The sequence below is a fragment of the Megalops cyprinoides genome, chromosome 21 (genome assembly GCF_013368585.1).
Source record: "Megalops cyprinoides isolate fMegCyp1 chromosome 21, fMegCyp1.pri, whole genome shotgun sequence".
Taxonomy (NCBI): domain Eukaryota; kingdom Metazoa; phylum Chordata; class Actinopteri; order Elopiformes; family Megalopidae; genus Megalops; species Megalops cyprinoides.
This window is the reverse complement of record NC_050603.1, coordinates 27458312-27478954: the sequence shown is the minus strand read 5'-3', so window position 1 is coordinate 27478954 and position 20643 is coordinate 27458312.

Genomic DNA, 20643 nt, shown 5'->3' with positions numbered 1-20643 from the left:
TCTAGTGTGCCGGATCCAGCCTTGGCAAGACTCCACACCTATGTCACCACAGGCCAATTCCATGACTGTAGGAGATTTTCCGTGGTATAGGGTTTTCGGTCATATACCTTCCACCACCATGCAGAGAAAAACTCTTCTATTGGGCTGACGAAAGGGGAGTATGGTGGAAGGCAAACATTTATGAATCGCTGGTTGATGTTGAACCACTCCCATATCAGGACACTGCGATGAAAACTGACGTTGTCCCAAACTACAACATAGACAGGATGCTCTGCCTGCTCATGATCCAGCTGCTCACGCCCAAACAAGACATCCTGAAGACCACCCAGAAATGTAAGAAGATGTTGGGTGTTATATGGCCCCAAGGTGGCATGACGGTGGAGAACCCCACGATTACTTATGGCTGCACAAAGTGTCACACTGCCACCACGCTGGCCAGGGACTTCGACAACGGCCCATTGGCCAGTTATGTTCCGGCCTCTCTTTCTCCTCTTGCTCAGATTGAACTCAGCTTCATCCACAAAAATGTATTCATGGGATCTTTCCATGGAATCCAATTCAAACACTCTCTATACTCACTCACTCTACGTAAAAATAGATATTGTTTTGTAAGTGCTACAGAAAGACAGACCTATGCTATAGAGTGTATGCACTCCTGATTTACATACATTACAATATAGTGCAGCTTGACAGTAGTATGTAGTATAGTATTGTACTGTAAACAATCAGCACTGAATGTGTCTGTTTGAACACACACTTACTTGCACATACTGAAATCGCTGATCTTTGACCCTTTCTGAGTTGCGCTCAAAGGGTACTCTGTACACTTGCTTAATGCAAACCCTGTTGCGTTGGAGGACACAGTTGATGGTGGAAAGGCTGACTGTGTTGATTCCTTCAAAATTTGCATTGTCTTCAACAACTCGGTGCTGTATTTCACGCAGTGTAATTGCATTATTTTGAAGGACCATGTCAACAATGAGAGCCTCTTGCTGTTGGGCAAACATAGGAGTCCCTCCACCCTCACGTGGCAGTCTTGCAATTCTACGAAAAGGGAAGGTGCAGTTACAAAAATATACATGCAGTAAAAACAGTGATGGACTCCCCCCAGTCTCCTTTATACTGGCAAAGTGATGTACTGAAACGTCTGTATACAGTAAACTTTCAATGACCAAAATAAAACCAATTACCTATTCTCTTCTCTGAATCTCCTGATTATGGTGGCTACAGAGAATCTGCTGAGATTGGGTTGGATTGGGTTGTACTCTTTGTCCTGCTTCCCTCATTGTCATTCCATGAACAAGAACATGGTCTATAACAGTTGCTCGAATTTCATCTGAAATTACTGTTCTTGGTCTTGGTCTTGCTCTTCCTTGTCCTCCTCCTCGTACACCACCTCTTACACGCACTCTTCCTCCTCTACCTCTCAGATTGTTTCCATCCATTGTTGGTATCAACCTTCAACTCACCCTTGCTGCCTGTGCACTCTGAACTGGCTTATATTGGTTCCATCACATCATTAGCAATAAGTGTGAACCATTTTGAGTCGTTGTGTGTAAGCTATGACATTTGTGCTGTAATTGTGTTTAACATATGCCACCTGTGGTTACCATTATGCATCACAAGTGTGTCACAGTGCAAAATGTGTTTTAGTGAGTGAGAATGTGTTCAGAGTTTTGCAAAAAGAGTAAATGAGATCTGCAAATTGTGTCTAACTAGGTGAAAATTGTTTATGGTTTTGCCAAAATAGTGATCGATTCAATAAATGGGTTCAGGCCACTGAGCATTTGCTTCAGAGAATGGGGTTTAGTGTTTTAGCAATTCAGAAAAACTGTAAGTCTTTATGACATGATCTTAAAAAACCATAGCTGTGAAGAGATTTATTCTTTTCCGAAAACAAATGCCTGATCTGATCCTGGCTGTAACAGCAGTAACTTGCCATTTCGCACATACAAGTATTCATTTTTTTAAAACATTACATTTCCATACTGTTGTGTGTGAAGGAGGCCAGTGTCATGTGTATTCAGTCACAGTTACATTTGTTATAATTTAAACGGTAGCTAGTTAGTTTGGTACCGAGCAGGAAGTTATGGATTTCAATAAAATCAATCAATCAAATTTTATTTGTTACAGCACATTTTGACGATCAAATTTTCACAAAGTGCTGTACCTGCTGCATTTTCCAGAAAACTAAGGCTACTTGGGGAAAAAAACTGGAAAATTATTCCAAGCAAAGCATCAGTTCCTCTCAACTGTTTGTCAGAATAGTTTCTTTCCACATGGCAGGTTATGATATATATATATTCACTGTCTGGCAGAGGTGGGAGTAAGTCACACATGTGCAAGTCACAAGTCACAAGCAAGTCTCAAGTCTTAACCTTCAAGTCTCAAGCAAGTCCAAGTCAATTTTTATGAGAATCAAGCAAGTCAAGTCGAGTTACTGCTTTATGTCAAGCAAGTCGAGTTTTAGTTTTATTTAGTTAAGTTTTATTTTCAACAAAAAAATGTATTTCTACTCAAAATGTATTGCATCAAGGCCACATACAGCTGAGTCGTTTATAAAATAAAAATATAAAAATATAAAAATAAAATAAAAAATAAAACTAGTTATCCCATTATCATAGTTATCCATGAAACCAAATTTGAAGTATTAAGGTACAATGGTCTCAATATGCCTCAAACATTAAATCAAACCATGAAAAAGTATTAAAACAATTCAAGTATAATGGTTTCTATGCCACCAAATGGCATTCTTCAAACAGGCCTCACTTTTATGTGACATAAACACACCCTTTAACTTAAGTTAGATCCTTCTCTTTTTAACGACCACAACAACAACAACAACAAAAACACAGATCAGAATTGAATCACCAATTGATCACCAATTACCAATTGAAATCCTTGCATAAGTGACTGTTTATCAGGTGGATTGTGTGTGTGTGTGTGTGTGTGTGTGTGTGTGTGTGTGTGTGTGTGTGTGTGTGTGTGTGTGTGTGTGTGTGAATGTGTGGAGAGAGAGAGAGAGCAGAGTTATAAATATTGGTGAGTAAATTTGTGTGCATGTGTTGTTTGTGTGTGCCTAGCTGTGTTTGCAAATACATATGTAAGTCTGTGTGATTTTGTGTGTGTGTGTGTGTGTGAGAGAGAGAGAATGTATATGTGTGTGCATCCCCACATACTGTATCCATAGGCTATGATTTTCACTCAAAGTCTAACACTGAAGGCCAATTATTAGACACTGTACACATGCATATAGCAAGTGGAATTACAAACAGAAAGCTCGCAACATTTCTCCCTATAAACATAAGGTGAATAAATCCACTTACAAAGCATTGCATTTACAGTAAATAAAATTTGACAGAACTTTGTCAATCAATTGTGAGCGATGGGGTCACATTATCACCCCACCATGGCTGAATACACGTTCAACAGGTGCACTTGATGCAGGGACTGCCATAACTCTTACCAGAACCTTGAACAAAGAGGGGAGGATGTGCCTGTTCATGGCCCAAAACTGAAGGGGGTTTTGTCCATCACAAATGTCCAAATAGTGGTTCAGCTGAATAAGGGGACTGGAACTTGAATTTCTTTTCTGTTTCTTATGGTAGGCTGTGAACAGTCCAGACTGATGCTCTGGCTCTGCCATTGTTACTTGGTCCTCCTGCTCATGGGTGGGGGGAGGGGTTGGGATGGTCCTGTACGCCTCTTTGAGAATCAAGTCTGATAAGCACAAGCAAAAACAGTAATCACAAAATGCGCACATGTGTTGAATACTGAGTACAAACAGTACCAACATAGCACAGATTATGGCTAAGTTAACATAAGCAACCATGTAATGACAATCTAGCATATACTAAAAATTTCTTTTACAGCCTAATTCCGACGTGTTGACGTTAAATTGTATTTACTATCAAAAACATAACATACCTTTAATCATCGCAGACACAGCCTCCTTGGTATTTTCAGGGACCAAAACATCGTGGGTCAACCACATGCTGCCAAATGAAAGACCCAGCAGAGCAGCTTTTAGGTATAGAGGGTCAGAGAAGGGCAATGATGGCCCATCACTCTCTCCATCTGCCATCCTCACATTAATGAAAATCCCTCTGAATCTTGTTTTGAGGGATGCTTTCAGGCTAGCCAAGCTACCCAAGTAGCACACTTTCTCTTTTTGATTTTCCAGGTGGTGATTAAGAGAAAGGACACAGGGAACCACAGCACTTATGGTCACGTTTTTTTCTCCTTGTGTGAGATCTGTGGCTTCTGCAAAGGGCTGAAGGACATGTACAAGTTCCTGTATCTGATTCCACTCTCTAGCTGTGAATATTGTCTCTTTGTGTCCCACATCCACAGTGTAGAATTCCAGCACGTGGTAACAGAGGCAGGGATTCCATGCTGTCCAAACTCCTTCTCAAAGTTCTCCTTGAAAAAGGGGGCGCTAGTGCGCAGTAATGGAGTAATATCCTCTTCCCTTGAGCTCCGTGTTGTTTCCTCCTTTTTTTATTAATATATACTGCACATTACCTTTTTTCACTATTGCCTGACATTTAAGTTCTGTTTTAGTCTATCGAACTCGGTTTTATGCAAAAATGCCCAGGGAAAAAGAAACACAAAGCGTGAAAACTGCATCCTCCACTGCTGCTAGCAATGAAGCAATACTAGCTGCCATCACTAAACAAGGAGCTGAGCTAGCCAAAGTTTCCGAGCTAGTAGATGGCTTTAAGAAGTCGATGGAGGGACGCCTTGATTGAATCGATGCATGCCTGTCCACCCTTCAGAACAAACACAAAGTTGAACGTCGCATGGGTGATATGGACGAGGCTCTTTTGCCTGCTGACCAACGCATCGCAACACTGGAAGCCACATGTAAGGAGCTACAGGTGGCTAACGGTCACCTCAGCGCTAAGCTCAGTGACTTAGAAGGGCGCTCTCGTAGGCTTAATGTTAGGATTGTTGGTATCAAAGAGGGAGAAGAGAAGGGTCGACCTACCAAATTCATTTCCAAGCTGATCCCAGAGTTACTTGGCCAAGACAACTTCAGCAAACCAGTGAAGATAGACAGAGCACATCGCAGCTTGAAACCCAAGCCAAAGGAAAACGAGCGACCGAGAGTCATCATTGCCAAAGTCCATAACGACAGAGACGTGAGAAACATCTTGCGACTGGGCCGTCAGCATGCACCACTCAGCTACAACGGTGAGAAAGTGTTGAAATTATTCCCCGACTACATGGCAGAAGTGACGGCCCAACGTCAGTCTTTCAACAACGTGAGGATTAGGCTCACTGAAGCTGGAGCCAAGTGCACCCTTCGCTTTCCAGCCAAGCTTCAAGTGGTCTACAACAACACTGTGAACGTCTTTGAGTCACCTGCTGCTGCAGAGTGGTTTGCCGAATCTCTAACAGACAAAGCTTAACTATCAGCAATGGCATTTCACAGTAAAGTGTGTAGTATGAATAATTTCAGCGGAGTTTTCTTTATGTATTTAGGACACGTTACTAGCAGTTATGTCCATTAATATAACGTATCAGTCACCAGGACTTTTTCATCCCCTATGCAGGCCACTGTGCTTTGTTGCCCGGTGTGAACTCTTCTCAGTTGCTGTATACATAGCCCACAAGTATGTTCAGAGTCCCCCACCTCTGCTGTATGGATCCCAAAAAACTGAACAAAGCATAAATGAGACATGCAAAAAAAAAAACCTCAGCGCACTTAAGTCTAAATCAGCCCCCATTGAGTATTGGCCAACCATTTGCCTATCAACCATGGGCAAATAAAAGCTTTCTACACCTTGAAAGATTTTTTTCATTTCAGAATCTAAAAGAGTGTTATTTAATTCCGGGATTCTTCTGCTTTCTTTACGTGCATTCATGATCCTCCTTGCATGAGTACTGTGTCCCTTGGAAAGATTATCTCCCCTCGCACCCAATGGTTGCCTGGATTTGTGATCAATCTCACTGTAAGGGTACCAACCCTATATGGTCATCTGATAACAGTAAAATGTCAGGACCTGGGTGTGACCCAGGTATGGCAGTAGGAAATTAACAATTTGAATTAATACATATATGTACAACGTTCGTTCGCGATTAAACTTTAACGCGTTAATGTTTTAATGCAAATTAAACATATTATCAAGTTTGACCACAACTTCCTTCCGTAATTCCAGCGCAGATATTTACCTGGCTGAATTACTGAAAGGCGTGGCAAATGCAGATGTGCTGAATGGCAAGAAGAAAAGTGTATATGTGTGTGTGTGTATGTTTGTGTGAGTGTGTGTGTATGTATGTGTGTATGTGAGAGAGAGAGAAAGGAGGAGTCTTATTGTCTGGGGAAAAAACAGTTTTTCAGTGTGTTTGCATGTGCTTTTAAGCTCCTGAAGCACCTGCCGGATGGCAGCATCTGGAATAGATTGTGTGCAGGATGAGTTAAGTCCTTGGTTATTTTGTGGGCCTTCCTCAGACACCTTTTCCTGTAGGTGTCCTGAAGGGCTGGGAGTTTGGTGCCAGTGATGAGCTCTGCTGATCTCACCACTCTTTGCAAGTTCCTGCGGTCACGGGCAGAACAGCTGCTGTACCAGGCTGTGATGGAACCACACAGAATGCTCTCAATGGTGCATTGGTAAAAGTTGGTGAGGATGCCTGCGGCCATGCCAAACTTCCACAGGAAGTACAGGCGTTGACAAGCTGCCCTCACTACTGTGTCTGTGTGGGGAGACCAGGTGAAGTCATTGAAGATGTGCACTCTGAGGAATTTGAAGCTGGAAACTCTCTCCACCTCTGCTCCATTGATGTGTAAAAGGGTGTGCCCTCCCCTCCACACTTTCCTGTAGTCCGTTATCATCTCCTTTGTTTTGCTGACATTTAGAGAGAGATTGTTGTCATACCACTACACAGCCAGGTCTCTGTCCTCCTCTCTGTAGGCTGTCTTGTCATCATCAGAGATGAGGCCTACCATGGTGGTATCATCTGCAAACTTCACGATGATCGCCACACAGTCGTGTGTAAACAGGGAGTATAGCAGGAGGCTGAGCACACATCCCTGTGGAGCCTCTTTACCAAGGGTGAGAGTGGAGGATATGAGGCTGCCTAGGTAGAGAGGAGCATATGTGTGTTTTGACTATCCACTCAAAGCACTTCATGATGACGGAGGTCAGTGTAACTGGGCGTTAGTTGTTCAGGCACGAAGTAGTGGGTTTTTTGTGGACGGAACAATGGTGGTCTTCTTGAAGCAAGAGGGTATCACAGACAGGCCCAGGGATAGATTGAAGATGTCCATGAATACCTCTGCTAGTTGGCTGGCACATGCCCTCAGTACACAGCTGAGGATGCCATCAGGTCCAGGTGCTTACCTGGAGTTGACCTGTTCACATCTGCTGTTGTCAGGGCTAGTAGAGAGCTGTTTGGGTCAGCCGGGAGTTTCACTGCAGGAGTGGTGTTGTTTGCCTCAAAGCGAGTATAAAAGGTGTTAAGCTCATTCGGTTGTGAGGCAGATGGTTCCAGAATGTTCCTTTTGCTCCCTTTGTAGTCCGTGATGGTAGGCCACTCCACATGCGTCTGATGGCATTCTGGGGGTCATATGTAACCCCCTAAAGGGTTAAAAGTGGGAGTTATACCAGTCTCATGCTTGCCAATGAAACGGGAGATTGGGCAGGAAGCCCCGCCTCAATTATCAGCTGAGTGAGAGCGCGCAGTGTGAACTGCTCAGACTGCTTTTCCCTGAGGAGAGAGTGACACTCATGATTTTGAACGCAGAGAAAGCTGACATTAAATTTAACCACCAGTTAACAAAAATTAGCCTCAGTTTACCTCAGGAACCCACCCCACTTCACCAATTTGACTGACTATATAAGTTAAACTGAACTGTAAAAAGATTTTATTTGGTAAGTTTTCATTATTGTATAATTCTCATATAAAGGCTAGGATGCTACATGCTATTAGATACTGCTGCATTGGTTTAGCTAATATAAATTAAAATTAGACAATGGTTTATGTTTAGTTATTTGACAGACACTTTATTTCATCAAACTGACCTGAAAGAATTTAAACTGTGTTTTATTTTATTTGCTCTGTTTTTCAGTACTGTTTAAACCGCGAGTGGAAGCTAAGTTGCTAGTAGTAAGTGCTAGTAGTGATACTGAATCAGAGACCATTGCCCTGATGCAGCTAAAGGCTAGCTGATGTAAATTGTCCAAGTATGATGGTTAAGTTATGAAACGTGATGAATGTTTATACGTTTGTCATTAGTATGTTTATCAATTGATATTACAATTATTTTCAATCGAATGTGTTTATTTTCATGCGATACTCATTTTGTATTACCTGGCGCATGCACATATAGTTCTGAAGCAGCGCTACGTATTTCTTTCTAAAGCTGTGCAGTTTAGTACTGTGAACTGTAATATATGGAGAGAGAAAGACATTTTATTAGTTATTTAATTAATGTAATGTTGTGAAAGTATTTCAAATACTTACCTGTGTTTGCAGTAGAGAACAATGGTAACATACAGTGAATTGGATTACCATGAAAGAAAAAGAATAGTTTTTTATTGAGTGTTAAACTTAATATATGTGAGAATGTTAGAACCGTTGAACCCTATCTTGCAATGTAGACAACTTGAAACAAATTACAAAAATAGAATTTTATTAAGGATAATATACGTACATGATAGTTATGTATGTTTTAATGTGACAAACAAATCACTGCCTGTTTTATATGCACAGGTCAGGTCTTTTTTATTTTGGTTCATGCAAGAGATTTGGAGGTTTGATTGTGAAGATCCCTCCGGCATGAGATGGCGAGCCACCCTGGAAGAATTTAAATTGTATGCAGAAGAAAACAACCAAGGCCCGGATGACAGCTGGGAAATTGTTTCCTTTATACTATTGCAAACCGCGGTAGGACTGAGAAGGCCTTCATTCGTTTATTTCTTTTTTTTGGGGTGGGACTTTGTTTACATTCTTTAAAATTCATTCCTTTATCTCTTATTTTACAGGTGCACCCAAACCAAAGAGAAGATATTGAAAAGTCTTGCAGCATGTTGAAGGCCTCCTCAACATGGACCGTTTTGCTAACCTGTTTTTCTTGTTTCAGTTTTTGTCTGTAAGATGGCAGCAGCAGAATGCTAATGTGGTCACATTTTCCAAAGGCAGGGCGGGGGAGGGTTTGAAGCTGTCTTTAAGTGTTAAATAACAATGGTCCAGAGTCTGCTCATTTCGTGTGGGGAAATCAATGTGCTGGTGACATTTCGGGAGAACTAACCAAATGTTTGTCCTGTTGAAGTCCCCAACAACAATGAAAGCAGCCTCAGGATGTGAATTTTCGAGTCCGTTGATAGTCTCGTACAGTATATCCAAAGCATGTGATTTGTCTGATTGCGGAGGAATGTAAACAATTGTAAGTATAACCATGCTAAATTCGCTCGGGAGATAGAACGGGCAAACTTTAATAGTTAAGAGTTCCAAACCCGGAGACACATTCTTACTTGTGTATTGTGTACACATTCTTACTTTTGTATTGGCATGTTTACTCAACACCTGAACAATAATGAATCACAGAGTTTTTCCTAAACTGTCTCAGCTGTTCACTGCAAAAAAATCACTTCTAAAACATTTTTTCTCATTATAGAATAGACTCTGCAATGATTTCCCACAAGTGATTGGGTTGAGAAATATAAGATTGTTAAGGCATAAAGCCCTGTTCATCAATTTGACATCCTATGTTTGACTGAAACTTGAAAGCTTAAAACGAATTAATTTATTAATTTATTAACTTCAACCCCTCCCAGTTACAGTAACTATCAGGTTCCTAGATCAACTGGTAGAGGCTCTAAACTCTGTGCCACTTTTAAATGTGGCTATAACTTTAATTCATTTGAACTGCTAGTACTTAGCTTTGCACATCCTGACAAGATTGCATTTTACCCTTGTAATAGCTGTTTACCCTTGTAATACTTTACTTATCTGAATTTGTGGACTTTCTATCCAGCCTGTTTGTCAACACAGAAAAGGTTCTCATAGTAGGTGATTTCAATATTCATATGGACAATGAACATGATCCCTTTAGAAGAGCATTTTTGTCCATTATCGACTCCATTGGATTCTCTCGATTTGTGGATAAACCCATACATTTGTTGCATTTCGGTGAAATTAATGCACTTGCAAGCTAACTAATAGACTGTTACACAAAGAACTTCAGTCTGGACCGTTGTTGGAGAAGAGGCAAAAGATGTTTATTGATCTTCAGCACAGCAAGGCTTCAGCAATCTTACAGCATCCTAAATAGTGGGAAACTGATGACATAAGCTGTGCAGAATATTTAATTATAACTGACCTTGCATCGCCTAGAGTCTGGCGCCTAATTGGAAAAACATTGCTTCAAAAGGTATCCTTGGATTGACAGGGGAGCACACACTGACCTGACTCCTCTTTGTCACAAACCCAAGGGAGGCAGAGTGGGAGAAAGTTCAGCCGGGTAGAGAGTCCCTATATCAACGAGGACAAAACCTTTAATATAAGAAGCTTCAAAGAACTGAGGCATCGCAGTTGTGATATATGCATTGATCTATCTGATCAACCCAAATGGTTAAATATGAAGTGCCTGACCTAATACTGAACTACAGCTATATGAGTGCTCGAAATCATAGGCCTCTCTGTTGGGACGGCCTTGTGCCACATACACACTTTCAGTGTGCCTGTGTGCATTAGTTCAACATAGCACCATCACTTGGATTGTAGGTCACAGGTCATAACTCTGATCAACCTAAAAACTACACAGAATACAATCATCATTGTCCCGGTGTATACTAATTCTACTAAACTAATCAGTCTATTGATATAATGATCACTAAATAATCACCACTATTCTTCACATTGCTGCAACCATACTCTGGATCTAGCCCTCACTTATGGCATGGCACTGAAAGTAACCATGTAGTAACTATGCCACACAATCCCGTACTGTCAGACCATCTTGTGACTTTCAACCTTCTGTTAGTTTGTTATATGAACTCAGAGTCCATGTTTTCTCTTAGGTGCACCATTTCCTCTGCTACCACTAACACCTTTATTGATGAGCTCCCTGAATTGGACAGTCTGCACAATGAAGACTACTTAACTTTTGCTTGAACCCTAGTTTGGCTAAAATAGATCAACTCATACAACATTCATATGGACTATGAACATGATCCATTCAGAACAGGATTTTTGTCCATTATTGACTCCATTGGATTCTCTCAGTTTGTGGATAAACCCACACATTGCTGCAACCATACACTGGATCTGGCCCTCACTTATGGCACTGAAATTAACAATATAGTAACTATGCCACATAATCCCATACTGTCGGACCATTACCTGGTGACTTTCAACCTTTCTTTATCTTATTACATGAACTCAGAGTCCACATTTTCTCTCAGGTGCACCATCTCTTGCTACTACCAAAGCCTTTATTGATGAGCTCCGTGCATCATACAGTCTCCACAATGGAGAATATTTAAACTTATGCTCAAACCCTAGTTTGGCTAAAATAAATCAACTCACTGAAAATATTGAGTCCACACTACGTAATACCCTAGATGCCATTGCACCCCTAAAAAAGTCCCAGACAAAAAGCTAGCACCTTGGTATAACGAGCAGACCCATGCTATCAAACAAGCTGTGCAAAACTTGAAAGAAAATGGCATTCCACCAAATCACAGGTCTTTCTCGAAGTCTTTTAAGCTACAAGCATGCCCTCACAGCTGCCAGACCTGCGTATTTTTCTACCCTAATAGAGAAAAATAAGAATACCAGGTTTTTGTTCAGCTCTGTCGCCAGACTAACTAAAAGCCCTGCATCAGCTAATGCCTGCATTCCAGCAATTCATAGTAGCGATGACTTCATGAACTTCTTTGACAGCAAGATCATAAAGATACAAGACACATGTCAGTGCTCCCGCCTCCTAGCCCTGCGCTTTTGGTTTTTTTTTCCTTTTTCCCTTGTGTTTCTGCCCGGCCCTTCTCTCCGCCCTGTCTCCGCCTGATTACCTGCGCACCTGCATCTCATCCCCTCGTCGGTCTGTCCCTTTATATGCCCTGCTCGCTGTGCAGTCTTTGCTAGTTCGTCACAGTGTTTTTCGCCTGTTTCGTCCCCGCGTTATCTTTGTTCGCTGTTTTTTGTGATTTCGACCTGCCTGTTTTTGACTCCGTTTTTTGCCTGCCGCTTTGCTTTGTTCGCCTGATCGTGCCCTCCCGTTTTCCGACCCTGCCCGTTCTGACTTTCCCGTTTTTGGATTTGCCCTCGGACTGCCTCTCTGGTTTTGACCCTGCCTGTGTACTGGTTTTTGATTCTGCCGTGTGTTTCTCTGCCCTCGCGTTTTTTGGGTCTGCGACTGAGTCCTAGCCTGTGCTGCCTGACAACACAATTCAAAAACCTTCCTCTACTTCTGCCTCCAGCCTGGCCTGTCCAGCTTCAGATAACATAGATATGACTGCTAGGCCAGCCACATGCCTAGACTCTTTCACACCCATTGAATTTAGTGACTTTTCCTCCCTAATTAATTCATCTACATTTACATTTATTTATTTAGCAGACACTTTTATCCAAAGTGACGTACAAAAGTGCATACAGTAAGTATAGCGACAGTACGGGGACAGGATGTGTACAGTTCCACAATGAGACAGTAGTTCTCAGCTGAGAGCAAAGTCTGTTTAAGGACGCAGTACTAGCTAATTTATACAACTACAGGGTACAGGGCAACTAACAAGATCTGAATTCAGGATCCGAATCTGATCTAAAAACACCACCTGCCTGTTAGACCCTTTATCGGCAAGATTCTTAAAACAGTTGCTACCTGAAATTGGAACACCATTAAACCTTTTCTAGCATTATAAGCCATTATAAGGCACACCAACATGTCCCCAGTACACACTGTCATCACAAGGCACATCAGCACGTCCACACTACAGACCCAATAGACTATAAAGTGTCATTCAATATCCCCCCCCCCCCCCCCCCCCCAACACACAGCACAACACGCATTAAATTGTCCTGGAAGCAGGAGGGACCAATACCAGATACGCGCACCCCAGATCTAGGATCCACCTCCAGCCTCCCCCCTAACCCCTCCCTGAACTATGCTTATTATTATAAAAATACAAAACACAACAAATGGAAACAAAACACAACAGAGTTAACAGAAAAGGATTAAAACTCGTCCAGCTAACAAGACCCTCCCCTGGGGTCTAAAGTAGTGGCGCCATCCGACTTCCCCTAAAGAAGCCGTCTCGCCGGCTCAGTGTAGTCTGCCCAGGATAGTTTGTAGAGAGGTGGCTGTCCCTATCCCCTGGCCCTATCTAACTAAAAGAGACAATATTTCCTTCCCTCCTACCACTGGAATGTCTGCCCCCTGCTATCTGGCTTCGTCGCTGGCAACTCTAGAAGCTACGAATGACCCCCTCCCGATCCCGACAAACACGCTGCCACCGTCTGACCCGAGGCGAAAGAGACCACACCAAACACACAGCTCCCATTTTTATTACTTTCCCCAGCTGAGTGCACTGCAAGTTAAACACCTACACCTGATCACAATCAATCCCAGGTACAGCCATTCACCTCTCTCAAAGGGGCAGGTTAACCTGCTGCCACAATATCAAACATAGAAGCCTGCCTCAAAGATATAAAGACATGGATGATCCAAAATTTCCTCCTTCTAAATTCAGAAAAAACAGAAATATTGGTTGTTGGCAAAAAGTCTATTAGGATCAAACTTACTAATATTACATTAAATACTGATGGTGTCTCACTGGCCTCAAGTGCAACCATCAAAGACCTTGGTGTCATCCAGAACTGCCTTCTTTCATTTGAGAAATATAGCCAAAATCAGAAAAATTCTGTCAGTACATGAAGCTGAAAACTTAATCAATGCTTTTGTTACATCCAGATTGGACTATTGCAATGCCCTTTTGTCAGGTTGTGCAAATGATTCCCTAAAGCCCCTTTGACAAAGAACAAAACTAGAATGAAACACTTTGAGCACATTACCCCAGTATTAGGTTCTCTCCATTGGCTACCTGTCAAATACCGCATTGATTTCAAAATACTTTTTATTACATTTAAAGCTTTAAATGTGCTTGCCCCTCCCTATCCTAAGGACCTTCTTCACTCATATTTTCCACAATGAACAAAGTGCGGCACTTCTCATTGTTCCAAGGGTGGGTAAAAGTACTATAGGCGGTAGAGCCTTTTTATCGAGCCCCTCTTTTGTGGAACAATTTACCCACTGAGGTTTCAGGGACCAGACTCTTGGTCACCTTTATGTCTTTACCTACCTTTAAGACACCTTTATAGCAAATCTTTTAGTTGAAGGACACTTGGGGCTTGGTGTTGGCATGGATCGTAGAGTCCCGGGCGGACTAAGTGGTCACTGTTGTCACTATAACATGGCCTGTGTTCTGCAGGGATTTTTCCTTATTGCACACAGGCATCTTTTTTCCCCCCTGCCTTTATGTTTTTCATTCCTGCCACTCTTTAACATCCACTAATCACTGTTTTCATTTTGTTTCCTGTCCCTGCTCAGGGCTCCTGCCTGGAGCTGTAGCTCAAGCACCACATCCCATTAGATTTGGAGTGAATTCCACACAGCTGTGCTTTGGAGTGTGTTACACAGAGAGCTTGGATTAGAGATGGCTGCATGCTGAGGATTGGACTGAGGAGGCAGTAGTGAGCAGATCCACAAAATGACTCGCTAACATGCCTGCATGCTGAATCTTTAGTCCCTTTCAGACATGCACTGGAAGCCAGAACTTATCTAGCCATTAGCCGGAGGAGCTGTCTGTGAGAACACAGACGTCCGAATCAGTCAGACTGGACATGAGACGGACTTCGTTCTGCCAGCTCCCTAGTACAAAGTCCGTCTCATGTCGAAGTGAGTCCATGTGTGAATAGAGCAGGTAATTTGCTGGAGAGTTCACAGCGAGTGAGTGGGCATGTTGATGATGTTTCTATCATGCGACTAGTGCAAAACTGGAAGAATACAAACATCTGCTTCGTACTCTTTTCTGCTTGCCTGTATATTTCTTTCCACTCTTTTGTTGATATTGTGGATACGTCCAAATACATATTATTTTGAGTCCAACGATCGTTAAAGAGATAGTTAGCTATACTGCCTAAACTTGTCTCTTACAATGATTAATAATGTTGATTAGTAGTTTATTATCTGGTTAGTAGCTAGCTAAGCTGTAGCTAATAGTGATAGGTATAGTGAGATAGGTGAACTGGTGACCTAACATTACATAGCAAACAACAAAAACTTACCTTCCTGTAATAAATGTATAATTAGTAGTAGTGTAACAGACCGTAGTTGATCCCCCCCACGGTTCAGCACGCATGTGAACAGAGGGTTAATTGCAAAGTTTAACCATAATAGTGTGAAATACAGTTTTACTGTTTTTTAAGTAATAATTCCTTAAATCTCAATGCAGAGTTGCAGTGAAAAGATACAAGTGCCATTTTAAAAACTAGCAACCTTACTTAGCAGAAGTATTGCGAAGACGAAGGCTGCTTCCAAAATCGCTCACTTATTCACTCACTCAGTCTTACAATAAATTAATAATTTTCTGAACATAGTTTCATGTTTGCAAGTTTATTCAAACATTTTTATGAACATCTTTGTGTCTAACTGTGCCAGCTAGCTAGCTAAGTGACTAGCTAGTTGCAATTTGCAAAACCTTCTAGCTAGATAATATCGCTACCTATCTAGCTATCACTAGCTAACATAAAGAACTAGCACCCAGCTTCATCTGTTCAAATTAGTTGAAACTAACGTTAGCTAGCTAGCTGACAGGTAAATTCAAACGATCAAGTGTAAAATGTATTTATATGCACTATATAGTGAATAGGGAGTGATTTCGGACACAGCCTAAGAACAGCAGAGCAAGTGCTCAACAATTGAGTATTGAATATTTTATTTTAAGATTTTATTGGACATCTTGAATGTTGTTTTCATTTAAGATCATGGGCAAAAGTTCATTGCTTTAACTGTTCTTTAAGTAATAAATGGAAAGCAAAGTTATATTTGTCTCCTTTTTTCGCTGATCTGAAAAATAATCCGATCCGTGACTCAAACCATGATACGATCCGAACCCTGAGTTTTGTGATCCGCTGCACCCCTAATAATTAATAATAAATTATGTGTACCGGTAGCACCATTTGGATGGCTATGTGTGATATTTTTATAGGCTACCCAAAAGTACAATAGCTATGTTCACCTTCTCCTCCTCTGTGCCACATTATGTGCCCGTTCCACCCAAAGGTTAGACATTGAAATGAAAAAACCTGAAAATACTTCAACTCTAGAATACTTTTCGTGAATTCGTCAATACTTTTCACTCGTGAGAATGCAAGTGCCGTCTAACTGGAAAATACCATGAGGAAATCTAAATCTGGACATTTCTAAACTCGCAATGATTTCACGCGACAATGTAACATACTACTAATGTAATCATTAATGGTCGCATACTAGGTACAACACTGAAAAATAGCATGCAGCATACAGTATATACACTTGTGTAGTACACAGTATGCAGTAGGCGGTTTCAAATACAGCCACTGCAATTTCTGTAGCATACTTTTTGCGTCATGTCCTGTCTCCTGCATGCTCTACTCAGGCGCCACCCCTCACCTAAACCAACTGGAATATTTCCAATATGTGAGAACGCGTCTGTCATGTTGTGTGCTACATGTGTGAAAGGGCAATTCCGTCCAAATTCCGGACCCGATTCTCCAGACATTTGTCCGGAGTTCATGTGTGAAAATGGCTTTTGACTCAGCTCTCCCCAAACACTGGAATACACTACCTCTTCCTGAAGTATACCAAAATGGAGCCTAGAAATATCTCTTTTCCCCCTACTCTTTTGGAACTGGAAGCCTATATTGACTCTTGTTACAATGTGCAGCAAGCAATGGCAGAGACTGCAAGTGGAGAACCTGAGGACCTACAAGCTTCAGGTAGGACAAAGCCAAACAAACATAAACATGAACTGGACTACCTACAGTCCTCTACAATCATCACTGCTAAGCCCAAACTTCCTAACAGGAAGAAACCTGGGACACCAGATTGTGAAGATTTTAAGCCGTTTTTTTGAGGTGGATATGCTTGTGGATATTAATGCCAGACTTATGGACTTAACTCGGAGTCTCGAATTCAGCCAAAAAGAGATTGATTTGAAAAAGGAAAATAATGAACTCAAAGTTTCCTGTAAAATGCAATCAAAAACTGATGTCCTCGTCAAAGACAATGAGTCTCTGAAAGAGTCCCTCCGCAATCCTCAAACAAGAAGTATGAGAGACAATTTAATTTTTTCTGGATTCTCATTGGGGGGTCCCAGATAACCCGGAAAAGGCAGTACGTCACTTCATGACTGAGGCCTTAAAAATCCCATCTAACCAGGGTAACTCTATCACCTTTCATCATGTTCATAGGTTTGGCAAGTCTAAATCATGTGCTCCTTGTCCTATTGTTGCAAACTCTGAGCATTACAAACATAAGGAGCTTTTGTTGAGCATGGGAATGTCAGGTCACAGGCAAGGACTCAGGCACGGACCACGAGAACTCCAGAAACCAGGCGTTTATAAACAGACTCGAAGAACAAACAGGCAGTCCAAAACAGGCAGGGTCAAAATACCAGGAAGGCAGTCCAAACACAGTCAGGAATCAAAGCCGGGGACAGGCAGGGTCAAACCAGGTAGTCAGGAAGATCAGGTGAACAGGGCAGGACAGCAGGCAGGAGCAAGGTCGAAGAGCAGGCAGAGTCGATTCGGGGAACAGCAATCAGGCAGAAAAACACAGCGGGAACGAGACAGGTAAAGGCACACTGCAACGAACTGGCAACAAGACAGAGACAAGCAGGGTAGATATAGGGCTGGGCTGATGAGGAGATGGGAAGCAGGTGTGTAAGCAGGCAGGAGGGGATGATCGGGTGGGCGGAGACAGGGCGGAGAGTGGGGCAGGGCTAGAACACAAGGAAAACAAAAGCACATAGACAGGGAAAAACAAAACACAATAGCTAGGGGGCGGGAGCACTGACAGGGAAAGAGACTGTGTTACGTCCCAGATGGGTAATGGCGTCCAGGGGTATGTATGCAGGACGCAATACAAAAGGAAACAACCAGCCCCTGCTGGCTTGGACAGTGCAGGGACCAAAGAAAACAGACGCGGGAGCAATGTATAAGGGAGCCCGATATATTTACAATATTTACAAGACTATATACAATGACAAACATTCACAGGAAAGGGGGGGGGCTGACAAATAGATGGTGCCAAAGAAAACAAAGCAAAACAAAAACCAACCCTAAATACCTATACACATCCAACCGAATACAAAAACAAAAAGGGTGGCAGAGCCAAACAAAAACCTACCTACTCTATTTTAACCAAAAAATACACAGAAGCCTCTAACCTCACCCTAACACAGTGAACTCTCACACGGGGATCCCCCAACTTACCTGTCCTCCTCCCACGACAACCGAATGTAACCAAAACCGATCCACAATCCAAGTCGAAGTCAGTAATCGATGCAAAATCAAAACACGGTACAGGTAAGTTTGTAAGCAAGTGATGAAACACGAATGATCAAAACAGTGAGAGAGCACCCCAAGAATCCGGCATCTTTAAATCGGGGAGCCGTTTCTGGTTAGCCGGGCTGGAACGAGAAGGCAGGACACAGCGCAGCGGGATACCTGCGTCAGGAGAGAGTGGGAGAGGAGAGAGGGAGGAAAACCAAGACGCAGGCCGCCCAGACCCCACACGCCCAGTGCGCCGCATGTAACAGACTGAAAGGAACAAACGATGGCATGAGTGAGCAGTTTCCACCAGTGGCGTTTCTAGCTATTGAAAAGATCAGGGGCTAAGTCAAGTTTGCCTGGGGCTTGTCTTCTTTTTTTTTTTTGAAGGGAGATCGGCATCGGTAGGTTATTTCTTTATAATAAATAAATATTATCACACCTTTGGACGCTGCAAGTCAGGTTCCGCTCTGTTACAGTCTGTTGTTTTGCTATAAACACCTCCTTTTTCAGGGTGAAAATTGACAGATGACAGATTATACAGTATATCAATGGTAATTTGTACAGAGATCCACAAGTTGTTCTGAACCTAAAGAATTCATATGCACTTATCAGTCCCACGTGACCTCGTTTATATATATATATATTTTTTTTTTTCTCTTGACCCCTATGCAGCCACACACAAACTCACTACACCCTCCTTCCTACATCCTGTGTTTTTTTGTTTACTCCTTAGATTTTGGATTCTGTTGTTCTGTTCTGTTGTTGTAGTTAATTGTTGTTGTGAGTATTATTACTGTGATGACCCCCCCTTCCTTTTTTTCTCTCTTTTTTAAGATTTCATGCATACATACCCTTTTTTGTCCTTCCAATCACACTACCATGCAACATGCATGCAGCCCTTATATTCCCTCTCCCACATATCCCCACATCCAATCTTGTCTACCGCCCTACACATACGTGCACACACACGTGCACACGCACACACCCCTGGCCCATACAGACATCATAGAAGTACAGAACTCATTATATAGCGTAGCTTACTTTTATGTCTATTACAAAATAAGTTCGCTGTAGTTTCATTGAATGTCAACGGTATCAATTCTCCTAGTGAAAGGACCAAAGTTATCGAATTATTAAGAAAGATGAAAGCTGGTATCTCCTTTTTGCAAGACTCATCTCTCTGAAGTTGAGCACATGAAATTGACTGAATATAATTGGATTTCTATGGTTTTCTCTGCATCCTACAATTCAAAAAGCAGAGGGGTTGTCATCTTAATTAACAGTGAAATCCCTTTTTCTATGCTTAATTCCACTCCTGACCCAGATGACAGACATGTGATGGTCCATGGTCTCCTACATAATATAGCCTTAACTTTTGTCAATGTGTATGGCCCAAATAAAGATGACCCTGATTTTTTTCGTGTTTTATTCACTGAAATCAACTCATACCCAGACTCCACCCTCATAATAGGAGGTGACCTTAATCAGATTCTTAACCACCTCATTGACAGGTCTAACTTTAAACCCCCCACTGCCAGTAGAATACTTAATGGCTATATAGATGATAATGGGCTATGCGATATATGGCATCTTAGTAATCCTGTAGGAAGAAAGTACACTTTCCTCTCCCCTGTTCATAATACACACTCCGAAATTGACTTCTTCCTTGTCAACAAATCAGCGTTATCCTCTATATCTGACAGTACTATACACCCCATTATTGTTTCTGATCATGCAGCAATTAGCTTCACTTTAGTAACTAAGTCTACTTAACACCGTTCACCCAGATGTCACTTTAACATATCCTTACTTGAGGACCATGACTTTTGTGCTTTTATTAAGAAGGAATCGGATTGCCCTCCCACCTTACTTTGTGAGACTGGGAAGGCTGTACTTTGAGGCCAAATTATCTCATATGCCTCTCATAAAAGGAAAAAAAAAGAAAGAGAATATCAGGATTTAGAACTAGAACTGAAAAAAGCAGAGGAAAGCCATATAAACTCCCCAACTAAAGAGAACTATAACAACATTTTAAGTGTAAGGCATAAACTCAGTTTACAATTGACACAGAACTTGACACAATCAATTTGAATGGGGAGAGCAATC